We start from the raw sequence: 14,315 nt of genomic DNA on the forward strand, positions 1-14,315 counted from the left end.
AACACTTAAGTCAGCCTAACTCACAATAACTGAGTATTCAAACAGAATTCCTCTAAGGCACCAATGTAAAGCGAAAGCAACTCAAAGATGAATGAGGATGAACGAAATTGAAATATAATATCAAAGCCACAGAAAAGCAAGAACACAAGAGAAAATGTTTGAGTAAACGCTCTGAAGAATCATATTACTCAAAACTGAAGTGATTTACAATGAAGGGAAGGGCCTCTATTTATAGTTGAGCCTCCCCAAATTCAATGATGATGATTAAAGTACATCAATAGCTAAGTTTAAAAGCTATCTACAAAATCAAATCTCTAATATTACATAATCATATCTTCAAAAATTATAAGTATCTCTAAGATTGCATAACTTCAAAGATTACATTCCATAATCGTCATGCTTTGTAGATGGGCGTCAATCTCTCCAACCAACGAGCCAGTTTAGTTGGGCCAAATGACCTCCATTAAACATGATAGATCGTACAAATGAGCATGTTTGAGGGGCTCCCATGCGCAACCCATGACATTTTCCCCACTTGTTCCAGAGACACCCTCATCGCGTCTTCGAAATTAAACTAGTCTATCTTGTCTTGGAACTACCATAGGTCATTGCCAAGTTCCAAACTTCCTTTACTATTGGAAAGTCCCTTCCATCGGACTAAGTACTCATGCCTCGACCGAAATGTACTTTCTTCTGATCATATTGTCTACCATGATGCAATCAACTTCTCGATCATAGAAGACCTTTACCCCCATTGGCGCTCATTCAAACTTGCCTTGATTCGGATCCTCTTGATCCTCATGGAATGGCTTAAGCATGCTCACAAGAGACATTGGGTGGACCTTGAGCTTTTTCGGTAGCTCAAGCTTGTAAGCCACCTTGCCTACTCTCTTCAAAACTCGAAAGGGTCCTTTATACCATCGTACAAGCCCCTTGTGCAAACCATTATATTGCAAAATCAAGTGCAGTTTTAGTAATGACTGAATCACCAACCTGAAATTGCACATCCTTTCGATTTTGATCCCCTCACTTCTTGTTGTGCTTACTTGCCTTATGTAGATGAGCTTTGGCCAAGTCAATTTGCTCATGCCACTCCTTTGCAAATCTATAAGCTGCTTGATTTGGTCTTCCATAACGAGTCACAACAGCATTAGGTGTAAGTGAATGTTGACTCGTCACTATCTCAAATGGGTTGTGATTTGTAGCCCCACTTCACTGCAAATTATAAGAAAATTGGATCACATCCAAAAAATTTGTTCAGTCCTTTTGAGTGGCACTCACATAATGCCGAAGGTATGTCTCCAATAATGCATTCACTCTTTTGGTTTGCCTATCAATTTACTGATGCATGCTAATGGAAAAATTCAAGTCTAAACCCATCAACTTGAACAATTTAGTCCAAAATCGACTCGTGAATTGCCTGTCTCAATCACTAATGATAGATTTGTGACACTCCCCAATATTTTACAACATGTCTAAATAACAAACGAGTTGCCTCCTTAGAAGGGCACTCCTTGATCGTTGAAATATAGGTTCCATACTTTGAAAACTGTCCACTATAACAAAAATGCTTGCACACCTATCAGACTTAGGCAAATTAACAATAATATCCATGGATACACTCTCCCATGGTCGTTTTGAAATGGGCAATGGTTGTAGCAATCCGACCAAAGTCTTTCGCTCTACCTTGTCTTGTTGGCACACTAGACAAGTTCTCACATAGGTCTTCATGTCAACCCCAATGTGAGACCAATAGTAACGATCCTCACAAAAGGTCAAAGTGCTTTGCATTCCTGGATGGCTTGCCCATCTTGAGTAATGACATTTCTTCATGACTTCCTATGCAATTTCTCGTATTAAGGCATATAAAGGTAGTGCCCATGAGTATATAGCAACTCTCCCTTAAGCCAAAATCTCATTGTTTTCCCCTACTTGGCAAGCTTGATCAAGTTTTTAACTATAGGATATGGGACAATCCTTCTCGAATCTCCTCCAATAAAAAGCTATCAAGTTGGTTGATTATTGCAAACTCCATCTTTCAATTGCGCGTATCAATTACAGTGTTGGCATTCCCCATACTCTATCTTGAAATCAAATTCTGCTGGAAAACCTGCCAACGAGCCTATTTGGGAGACAACATTTTCTGGGCTAGAAAAAAAATTTCTACAACATTATTGGTAAAGACCACAAATCTAGAACCCAATATATAATTTCTCCATGTGCATACGCAATGCACAATAGCGGTCACCTCTTTTTCTTTAATCGCATGTCTTCGCTCTGTCTCATAGAGCTTTCAACTCTTAAAAGAAGTCGAATGCCCATCTTGCATCAATATCTCACCAATCGCACAATCTGATGCATCTGTGCGTACCTTGTATGACTTCGAATAATCCGAAAAAGTAATTATAGGCTCCTTCATCATCACCCTCTTCACTTGAATAAAGGCTTTCTCACACTTAATGTAATGCCCCTAACCCGTATCTGTCACCGGAACAGGGTTACAAGATGTTATCAAAGTTTATAGAATATCTATACATAATTCCAAAATTTTCCTATGTTCATAACAAAATTGTCTACCTGAGTCGTAGTCATTAAATTATTTATATCTTGAGGTACAGAACTCCAAATTGAGAACCAATAATTTTCCCTGAAACTAAATTCACATATATTCACACCATAAAATTTTCATAATTTTTGGTCAAACCAATAAGTACAGTTTATTCTTTAAATTTACCCCTATTTTGCTGTCCAACAGTCCCGACCTCTCTTCACTAAAAATTAATTATCTCTTAGTAAGAGATTCGAATGATGTTCCTATTTATTTATTTTGAAAATAGACTTGTCAAGTATTCTAAGAATATAAATTATAACCCATATTTAGTTTTGTACAATTTTTAATGATTTTCTCAAATCAGAACAAGGGATTTCAAAATCATTCTGACTCCATCTTACATAAATTCAAATATCTCCTAATATGAAATTCTTTTGCTTACATCGTTTCCTTTATAAGAAACTAGACCCAATAAAATTTAAATTAATATTTTATTCAACCTATAACTTAATTTTCACAATTTTTGATGATTTTGCAAAGTTAGACTACAACTATTATGTAAGACTGTTTTAGTGCAAAATATTAATGACTAAGTTTATAACACTTTTATTTCCTTTCACAATAATACTTCCCACCACTGCCTTTTATTTTCCTTCACTATCATATTATAAACATAGTTCCTCATGTAAGAAAACTCTACTTTAACATCACAAAAACCTATTACCCAAACTTACCAAAGTAATCACATTCACAATATCACATATCCTTAATTAATATACCATATGGTACATCAATATGCATATTTTCCTCACCATACTTATACAATTTCATCCATGTGTGTATGAGAACCATTTATAACTTTATGAACTCATATGTTTATATATGTATATATATATCATTGCTAGCCATACCAATGGCTAACTTCCAAACATTGTGTAACATTTATTACTTCACTAATTTAGTTATACATGCCGTTTTCAAAATAAGTAAACCATTATACCAAAATTGACAGGATGATAGTGTGATGAAGTCTTCGACCTGTCTTCCACTTCTTCCGAGCTTTCAAGCACTATAAGACAAGGAAAATAAAACCTAATAAGCATATTAATGCTTAGTAAGTTCATATAACATGAATTAAACTTACCAATCATATTTAACATTTAAATCATATAAAAGAATAATTTCCATTCATTTTGGCTATTTTCCTTTTCATAAACATTTCAATCAAACATGTTAGTAACAAACGTACCTGTAGAAGGCCCAAATTGACCGGGCCCATTTTACAACTTTTAACCCAAATAAAACAAACCCAAACCCAATAGCCTAACCTAACCCTAGCCCAAAAAAATCAGAAAAAGAAAAAAACCTAGCCCTCCTAAGTTTCAGCCGCCGAACCAGCATGCCCACACGCCTCCTCCTAGCCTGCTGCCACCACCAACCCCTCTGACACCTGCAAAACCAAAGCAACAAGCAAGAAAAGACAGACAACAGTAAAGCAAAAATCTAGTATTTGCTATTTTCTTTTTCAGTTATAAAAGAAAAGAAAACGAATGTAAAAGGGGGGATTTTTGGAAATAAAAAAAACTCAAGATTCGAAATACAAAAAAAAATCCTAGAGAAATAAAAAAAACAAAAATGTGGCTCTTCGTCTTGATTACTTTGCTTTTTTGTTTGTTTTTGTTAGAAGAAAGAAAACAAAAAGAAAAGAGAGTCAAAACATTACCGTTGCTCTCGCGTTTCACCACCATGGGTGGTCGAGGACTGCCTTCACCGATTAAAGAGGGCATTGAGTCGAAAATAAAAAAAGGTGACTTTTTATTTTCTCGGCCACCATGTACGGCGGCGCCGGCAACCGGGGACCAGCGACCGGTGACCGCCACCGTGGCCGATCGCCTAGACCCTAGCCGGACCTTGGAAGCTTTGAGAGAAAATAGGGGGGCCTTTTTTTTTGGAAGAGGGATAAAAATGAAGGTTTTTGAAAATTTTTTGGCTTTTATAGCCTAGTGAAACGACGCCGTTTCACTAACCCCCCATCGTCCAAAACGACGTCGTTTTGGGGGGGTAGACCCGAAGACCCGACCCGCACGAAGGGGGATCCGCGTGTTTTCTTCCCTGAAAAGGATATTTACGTGTATGGCCCTCTGCTTTTTCTCTTGTTTTTGATTTAATCCTATTCCTTTTTTTCTTTTTTAATTTTGCCCCACAATTTCAGGTTTCGTTTCATTTTAGTCCTCTAACTATCGGGCCTCTTGGAACGGTGCGTTTTAAAAAGGAAGTTGGGGATAATTTCCCATTTGACCCCCGTTCTTTTTCGTGCGTTCATATTCGGTCCCTTAGTCTGTTGTTTTATTATTTTACAGCTTATTCCCTTTAATTTCATTCCAATTTCAAATCAATCCTTATTTTATTATAGTTTAGATTTGAAATTCCATTTTAATTCAGATTTAGTCTTTTATTTACTTTCTTTTGTATTATTCTTTATTATATATATTCATTTCTTATTGTCTCATATTTCATGTTAAAATTTATATTACTTATATTTAGACATTTTTGTTCTATCGTCATTATTACATATATATTTTTTAATATATGTTTATTTACTTATTTACTATGTTTTATGTATACGTTATTTTTTATTATTGTTGCTTTTATCATTTTTAAACATTCGCATGATTTGTTTACTTATTTTATTATTATGTATTTTCCATTTTACTTTGTTTTTAGTTTACTTTATTTTACCATTTATTTAGTTATATCCTTTTTATAATTCTAAAACTTTAGATTTTATTATCATATTATTGTTTTTCTTAATCTTTACAATTTTTATCGTATTATTATTATTATTATCACTATTATCATTATTTTACTATTACAACTTAACGTATTATTATTACTTTTATTTTTATTATTACTACCATTATTATTATTAATCTATTATTATTATTAGTATATTATTATTTCCTATTTTTTATATTATTATTGTTTAACATATATTATTATTAATGTACTGTTATTTTCTATTACTATTATTTTCTATTATTATTATACTATAAAATTGATTAAGATAATATTTAATATTTATTTGCTTGTTTATTTACTTATTTATTATTATTTTTATAGATTGGTTTTATTTTTTTCACCCTTATTATTATCATTATATTTCTTTTACATTTATTTATATATATTCTTTTTTCTTACATATGTTTATTTTACTTTATTTTACCATTTATTTATATCCTTTTTATAATTTTAAAACTTTAGATTTTATTATTATATTATTATTTTTCCCGATCTTTACATCTTTGTTATTATTATTATTGTTATTATTTCTATTATTGTTGTTGTTCGTGATGATTATCGTTATTGTTTCTATTATTATCATTATTATCCATGCATATTAATATGTTAATTTGTTGATGTCAATGTTATATATTGTATTGTATTATGTATGTTACGTTATTATTATGTCAAATTTGTCACATTACCATTATTCGTCGAATACAACCCCATTCACGTTTTAAATAGTTTTTCTTTAAAACATAATCCATTAATCATATATCATTTTTGAATATTTCATTAATCTCATCCAAATTCGTACAAAAAGAAAATTTAAAAAAAAAATAAAGGCAATGTTCCGTTTTTTAGAAATTCGAGGAATCGTGCCCTAACTTACTGGATTTCAATTTTTCTCGTTTAATCCAAATGACCGAATACCCATGAGTCTTAAAAATCAAAAGACAAGCTTATTCTCGATAATTTAAAATGTCGTGTCCTAGCGTGTTGGATGTGACGTTTAATTACTTCGAGATAAGAAGGCCTTTAGCATCCGCTTCGATTTATATAAATATTTTTTGTAAAACGAACATTCATAAAAAGGGATCGTAAAAATTTGAAACAAGACAATATTTCGTGTTTAGAAATTTCGAGAAATCATGCCCTACGTGCTGGGTTTTGATTTATCGCTTGACCGAACGACCGAATATCCTTTTAAAATTTCAATGCATAAGTTTTGGAAATTATGAGATGATTTTGGTATCGAAGGTTCGAAATGTCGTGTCCTACGTGCTGGATGTGATATTTTATTTCTTCGAAACAAGAGAATCTTAATATCCACTTCAAGTTATCCAAATATTCATAAAAAGGGATCGTATTTTAAATTTATTTTCAAATCTTTTTAAATTTCGACATTAAGACATTAATTAATCAATTAGGTACCAATTTTGGGCGTTACGAGGGTGCTAATCCTTCCTCGTACGTACTTCCGAACCCGTTTTCTCAAATTTCATAGACCAAAATCGTTGTTTTAGTAAATCAAAATGTTTTATTAAAATGACCAAATTACTAGGTGATCCGATCACACCTAAACAAAAAAGATTGGTAGCGACTCCCAATTTTCATTTCCATTTTCTAAACCAAAGTCGATCCCTGTTTTTCAAAAAAATGGTTTCGACAGTACCAATAGGCATAGATGAGCTCATCATGCTATTTTCTCATTCCATCTCATATTTCTCATGTCTCGTTTTACTATCTCATCCGTTGAATCATTGGAATTATCGATGGATTTTCTTGTAGTACACACAAAGTGTACATTTCCATATTTCGTCAATTCATATCCAGGATTTAGCCCTTAGGATGTTAAATCATCAAGCACTCTCTCGAGTTACAAATCAAGTAACCATAGCGAATCAGGATTACCATTTTAAGGAAAATCCTATCCACCTTAAGTTACCATAGTGAATCAGGAACAAATCCTATCCACTTTATATATTTATAGTGAATCAGGAATAAATCCTATTCACTTTAATTTCTTTTAGTGAATCAGGAATAAATCCTATTCACTTTTAATTCTCGAGAAGGCTTTTATTAGATTTTCCATCCGAGCTCAATCCATTTCTGCAACACATGCAGAACCTCATTTATTTCGGGAAATTTTCATTTATCCATCGATCACCAATATTCAAACGGAATTTCACCCATTTATTAATTTTCGAACACGTATCACTTCTTTCATTTCACATCTATATAATTCATATATTCAATTTCATACATCATATAAGTACAATACTACATTTAAATTAACATATTTTCATACTCATTCAAGTTATACGAACTTACCTCGATAACAACTTGTAATCGAAATTCTTTTAATGCAATATCTTTTCTTTTCCACGATCACTTTCCTCTTTCAATATTTCCGGGTCTATATATATGAATTTAACATCAATTCAACATATTTCAGATTCATTTGAATTAAACTCATGTTCTAGACAAAATTACTATTTTGCCCCTAAACTTTTCATAAATTTTATTTTTGTCCCTAGGCTCAAAAATTAATATTTATGCAAATTAATCCTTGTTCCAAGCCTATTTGATTTTTACATCTCACATTTACAGCACTTATATTTCATAAAATTCAAAATTTTTCTTTGAATTTCACAAGTTTACAAATTAGTCCCTATTACACAAAACTTTTAATTTATTCTTCAATTTAATCCTTTACCTAATTCTAACTTGAAACTCTATCAATTTAACCTCTAATTCATCAATTAATTCAACATAAACCATGTCCAAAAATTTACTAACTTTCAAAATTTCAATATATACTAAGTAGTATTTTGTTCTAGGATTCCAAAAACATCAAAATTGTAAGAAAATGAATTAAATTGGCTTACCAATTGAACTTGAAACCTTAAACCCTAATTTTTTCCTTTTCTTTCTTGCCCTTTTTCCTTTCTTTCTTTCTCCCTGTTTTTCGTTTCTATTCTGTTCTTCCTTTTTCTTTTTTCTTTTGCTTATTTTATTTAGTTTATGTTTATTATATTTTAGTTATATTATTATATTATAATATTCATATTGCTTAAATAATAAGTATTTATTACACATTTACATTATTATTACCACACAATTGTCATAATTTAATTTATTTTATTTACTTTATTTAATTAATATAATATAATAATATAATAATAAAATAATATTTACTTAAATTATAAGTAATGTAATAATTACTAATTTATGTATATTATTTATATACATGGAAATTATTTTTACCACACACATGTCAATTATGGTGTAATTCCTTATTTAGTCCCTTAAATTTTCTCTATTCAATAATTCAACTTTTACCCTATATTCAATCTAGCCCTTCTATTCAATTACTCCTAATTTAAACAATTCACCTATCCAAAACCTAATTAACCACACAACTAACTTCGTAAATATTTATTAAAAATATTTATGAATCCGATTTACCGGAACGGAGTCCCAAAAATGTATTTTTTTATCAATTAACTACAAAATCAATAAAATTTTCTTATCAAAATTTTCATGCAACCTTCCTGTCATAATATAGACCATGCCATAATTTTAAAATAAAATTTTCTTTTTAGCTCAGATTTGTAGTCACGAAACCACTGTTCCGATTTCACTGAAAATAATCTGTTACACTTAGGATCCCAATCCCACACCTTACCCTTCTTCAAAAAATCCATCAAGGGTGCAGTGATATTGGAGTAGCCTTCAGTGAAGCGTCAGCAATAGTTCACCAACCTAAGGAAAGAACGCAACTTTGTCACCTTGGTTGGTGCTTCCCAATCAACAATGGCCTGAATCTTACTTTCACTCATTCGAGTCTTGCCACCTCCCTCAATGTGGCCAAGAAATGGTACCTCTTGTTGGCAAAATGAACATTTCTCCTCTTTGGCGTACAACTCATTTCCCCGCAAGGTTTGGAACACATCCCTCAAATGTTCCACATGCTCTTCAAGTGACTTACTGTACACCACAATAACTTCAATGTACACAACCACAAAATGACCGAGGAAAGGTTGGAATACCTTATTCATTAGGATACAAAATGTAGCTAGAGCATTCATGAGTTCGAAGGGGATCACAAGGAACTCATACGAACCATACCGCATCACACAAGTTGTCTTTGACTCGTCCCCCTCGGCTATTCGAACTTGATGGTACCTCGATCTTAAATCTAACTTGGTAAACCATCTCACACTACCAAGCTGATCAAACAAATCCACAATAAGGGGAATAGGGTACATGTTCTTCACAGTGATCTTGTTTAAGGCCCGATAATCAATGCAAAATCTTAAAGACACATCATGCTTCTTTTAAAACAACATCGACTGTATCACCCCTAACCCGTATCCGTCGCCGAAATAGGGTTACAGAGTATTACAGGACAACAAAATAGTAAATCATTCAAATCATACATTAATACAAATATAATCAAATTGTTTGGACCTTAAGAAACTCAAATACTAACCAAAATATAAAAATCAAAATGACATTAATCGGGTCAAAAACACATCAAAACCAACCTAATATGTGCCTAACCAATGCACCCTCATTGGTACCACAATTATATACAATTTAATCTCAAAATACATATTAATTCAATTCATCAACTTATTCAAGCAATACCAAATCAAAATATCTAACAAAGTTACTACAACCACAACAAATCAAATACACATACTAGCATAACAACTATACTTCATTCTCATAACTTTTTCAAATTGGTTATTTGCACAAAACACCATTCATAACATTTACCTAAGCTAAACATTAACAAAAATATCACAAGAGCCATACATGCCTTATAATCCGAATTTAACGTTTCAAAAACTACTAAGATAAACTGGATAGTGTGACTTGAGTGTCAATCTGATTGTCCAACCTTCCGAAAATCTACAATGATATTAAATAACACTTAAGCTTAATGAAACTTAGTATGTTTGACGAGATAAACAAAAATCTTACCATACTAACTATAATAAATCAAATAATAATAAAAAATCATCCATGACAACTCCCTGTCATTCACAACTTCAATTGATAAATACATCTGTATTCAAACCAATACAAAAATAAATAATGTCTTTCAAATTCATTAAATAAATCACCTTACCGAGATTTTTCCATTTGAAGAACGACTTATGGATAAGAGTACATTGTCAAAAAAAGCTCATAAGAGCTGGTCCTCCTGAATACGCCAAAAAAAGCTTTAAAGCTGAACAGAAACTCATAAGAGCTGAACAAAACCACGTAAGAGCTGAGCCACCCAAACACGCCAAACAAAAAGTAAAACATGAGAGTTCACAACAAATGCTGAACCCCGATTTATTTAGGTAAAATGTCGATATCTCCCTCCAATACCATCTCCACTCCAAACGCCCGCCATACACCAAATCACGAATGTACTTAAATCCTGCGTTCAATTCAAACCGAATATCCAATTCAATATTATAATTCAAATAATAATTCATTTCCAACAATAGAATATATACATAATACCAATCATCAATTTCTAAAAATGTTAAATTTTAATCATACGAACTTACATGGACTGAATTGTAGTAATTGTAGAAGTTCAGGGACTATTCCGCTAATTTTCCTTTTCCACAAGCATATACGGGATCTTGATCTAAAATATAAATAATACTCATTTATTAGCATATATTTCACTTCCAATCCATTTTACAATTAAAATCCTTTTATTTTTTGAATTTACATAAATACCCTAAACTTCTACAATTTTTACAATTTAATCTCTTAATTAGTTAATCCATCAAATTAACTAATTTTCTCAAATCAATAATCTATCCAAATATTCTAGGCCTTCATATAGTCCCTTATAAACCTAAAATTCACTATCAAACCCTAATATTTTGACATTTTTATAATTTAATCCTAAAATTAATATTTAACAAAAATCACTTTATAGAATCATCAGACAACACAATCAAAGCTCCAAATCCATGTTATTCATCAAAAACATATAATATTTATCAATGGCAACTTCCAAAATTTTTAACAGAATCAAAAATGAAGGTACGGATTGGCTAGACCAAGTTGCAACGATCTCAAAAACATAAAAATTATTAAAAACAGGCAAAGTTTGCTTACCAAATCAACAAACCAAAGTTGGCCGAATGTTTTCTTCTCCTTTAGGGTTTCGGTGGTGGCTTTTAAAATAAAGAAGATGATAATGATTTTTTATCATGTTTTTGTTATATTATACATATTTAATATTTTACTATTTTACCCTTATAAATATAATCAAACTTTAACAATTTAAAAGCCCACTAACGTCCACCAAACCTCGAAAAGTCTAATTACCATTTAAGTCCCTTTTCATTATTCAATAAACCATTTAATCACTCAAATCAAATAGTGACTAAATTTTACATCTTTTACAATTTAATTCTTTTTAATTAACTATCGGAATGTTAAAATTTTTCAATGAAACTTTAATACCACATTAATGACACTCCGTAAATATTTATAAAAATATTTACGACTCGATTTATAGAAACAAGGTCCAGATACCTCACTTTCTAAAACCACTTGAACAAATAAATCATTATAAAACATAAATTACCAAATCAAAAACCTTTTTCAAACCATATTTGACTCATAAATATTAAATAATAATATTTACGAACTTACTTGCTAGATTTGATGGCTTCAAAACCACTATTTCTGACTCCACCGAAAAATCTAGCTGTTACATCGACGCACCAAACGAGGTTTTAGATGGTCTAATAAACCTGACATCTAAAAGATCCTTTAATTGCTTTCGCAATTCTTCCAAATCAGACGAAGACATTCAATATGGGGCCCAACTAGAAGCTCAGGATTGGGCATCAACTCGATCTTATGATCCACCTCCCTCTTCGATGGCAACTTTTTGGGCAACTCTGCTAGCATCAAATCTAGAAAAGATTGAAGTAACTGGCTCACTTTCTTTGGAATTTCACCAACAGACTTAACGGCTTCATCAACCTTCAAGGTGGCTAAATAGGAGACTTCATCTCTACGTACTCTTTTGGCAATTGGATCATCGATAATGTTTTTCCCTCTATGCCACTTTTTTCTTTTTCATTCTCATCATAAATTGATGGTTCGAATCAGAGTTCACCATGTAATTGCCAAAAGGAAAAATGAACGTATTAATCCAGTCAAATAAACTCAATCCAACCATAAAATCATAATCATCAAGTGGTAATGGTCGCATTACGGTTCCAATCACCAAGTTGGAATCTACACCATTTGTAACACCCTTGATTGGAACACTTTCTGAGTTCATCGTTTTGACCCAACCTGATTCATTTTGGATCTTGAGACCAAGTTTACGAGCAGTCTCTTTGGACATAAACAAGTCTGATGCACATATGTCAACAAGCACATTCAATCCTCTGCCAAACACCATATGTTCGCATGACTCATCTTGTCTTTGACACCCCCTAGTATCAAACCAAGATTCTTTGTTGCTTGTTTCAGCTCATCACCTCCATTGATAGTAGCAAACTCGACTCACTTTAGGCAGTCTCTTATGCTATATAGGCTTTGACAAATGTAGCAAATTATCGGGCCCTTCTTCTCTCAATACCTATCTTGCTTAGCTTTTTAAGTCTCGCTATTCTTTTTCGCCTTGTCTTTGCTCCCCCACCATTTCCATTGGGTTTGAATTTGGGCTTGGAAAACTAAGACATTTCTGACTTTTTAACATTTAGCTCCAAAAGTGATTTAGCAACGATTATGGCTTTGGAAAGTTCTTCAACCCCCTAACGTTCCAATTCTTTCAAAACCTACAACTTCAATCCATCCATGAAAATGAAGAAGGCATCGTCTTCACTTAGATTAGTGATTTCAGCATCAATTCACTAAACTATTTCACATGCTCCCTTATTGTGCCTTGTTGTGAGAATTGACGCAACTTTGCCCGAGCCTCATTCTCAACATATTCTAGGTAAAACAGTGCTTTGAACTTCTTTTGGAACTCTTCTTAAGTTCCAATTTTGGTTCTACCACGTCTCACATCTATGGACCTACGACGCCACCATAATAAAGCAACGTCAATGAGATAAAAAGAAGCAGTATTTACTTTAGCACCATCCTCTATAATGCTTATGGCACGAAAGTATTGCTTAATCTCCCATAAGAAGTTATCCACCTCCCTTATAGACCTTGCCTCTTTGAACTTCTTTGGTTTGGGAGCGTCAACCTTACGAGGCAACACAAAGTAAGCTCTCCCTTAAGCTTCTCAATCTTTGTGTGCAACTTTTCCACCGTGGCTTCATTGTCTGCATTTATTACCATCATAATAGCTTCAAGAGTCTCATTTGTTTCTGTCAGCTTAGCCACAATGGTGTTGAGGAGAGCTTTCAATGCATCCAAGCTGGAACTAAAGGCCTCGTCCATATGTTCCTTGAGCTACTCCTTCTCTGAGCCAAGCTCCTCGATGCATCCCCCCATCATCTTGACAGTTTCCTTTGTGTCCCCTACAGACTCCTTGAGATTGACCTTTCAGCCTTTCAACACCGATAGCATATCCCTCGAACGGCTAAGTTTCCTGCCTCTCCTACGGGTCTCAACTTTTTCAGCAACTTCTTTCGATATCTTTCAACGGTGCCTTCACAAGCCTAGCTCAAATACCACCTATCACGGGGTTAGAACTTTAGTCTCACAACCCGTGCAGCCTTAGGCGAATTCTTCTCTTCAAAAACACCAAAGTCAACTTAACTCACAACAACTGAGTATTCAAACAGAATTCCTCTAAGGCATCAACGCAAAGCGAAAGCAACTCAAAGATGAATGAGGATGAACAAACTTGAAATATAAGAACAAAGCCATAGAAAAGTAAGAACACAAGAGAGAATGTTTAGGGCAATGCTCTAAAGAATTCTATTACTCAAAACTGAAGTGATTTACAATGATGGGAGAGTTCTATATTTATAGTTGAGCC

Source organism: Gossypium hirsutum, chromosome A12 (genome assembly GCF_007990345.1).
Source record: "Gossypium hirsutum isolate 1008001.06 chromosome A12, Gossypium_hirsutum_v2.1, whole genome shotgun sequence".
NCBI lineage: Eukaryota > Viridiplantae > Streptophyta > Magnoliopsida > Malvales > Malvaceae > Gossypium > Gossypium hirsutum.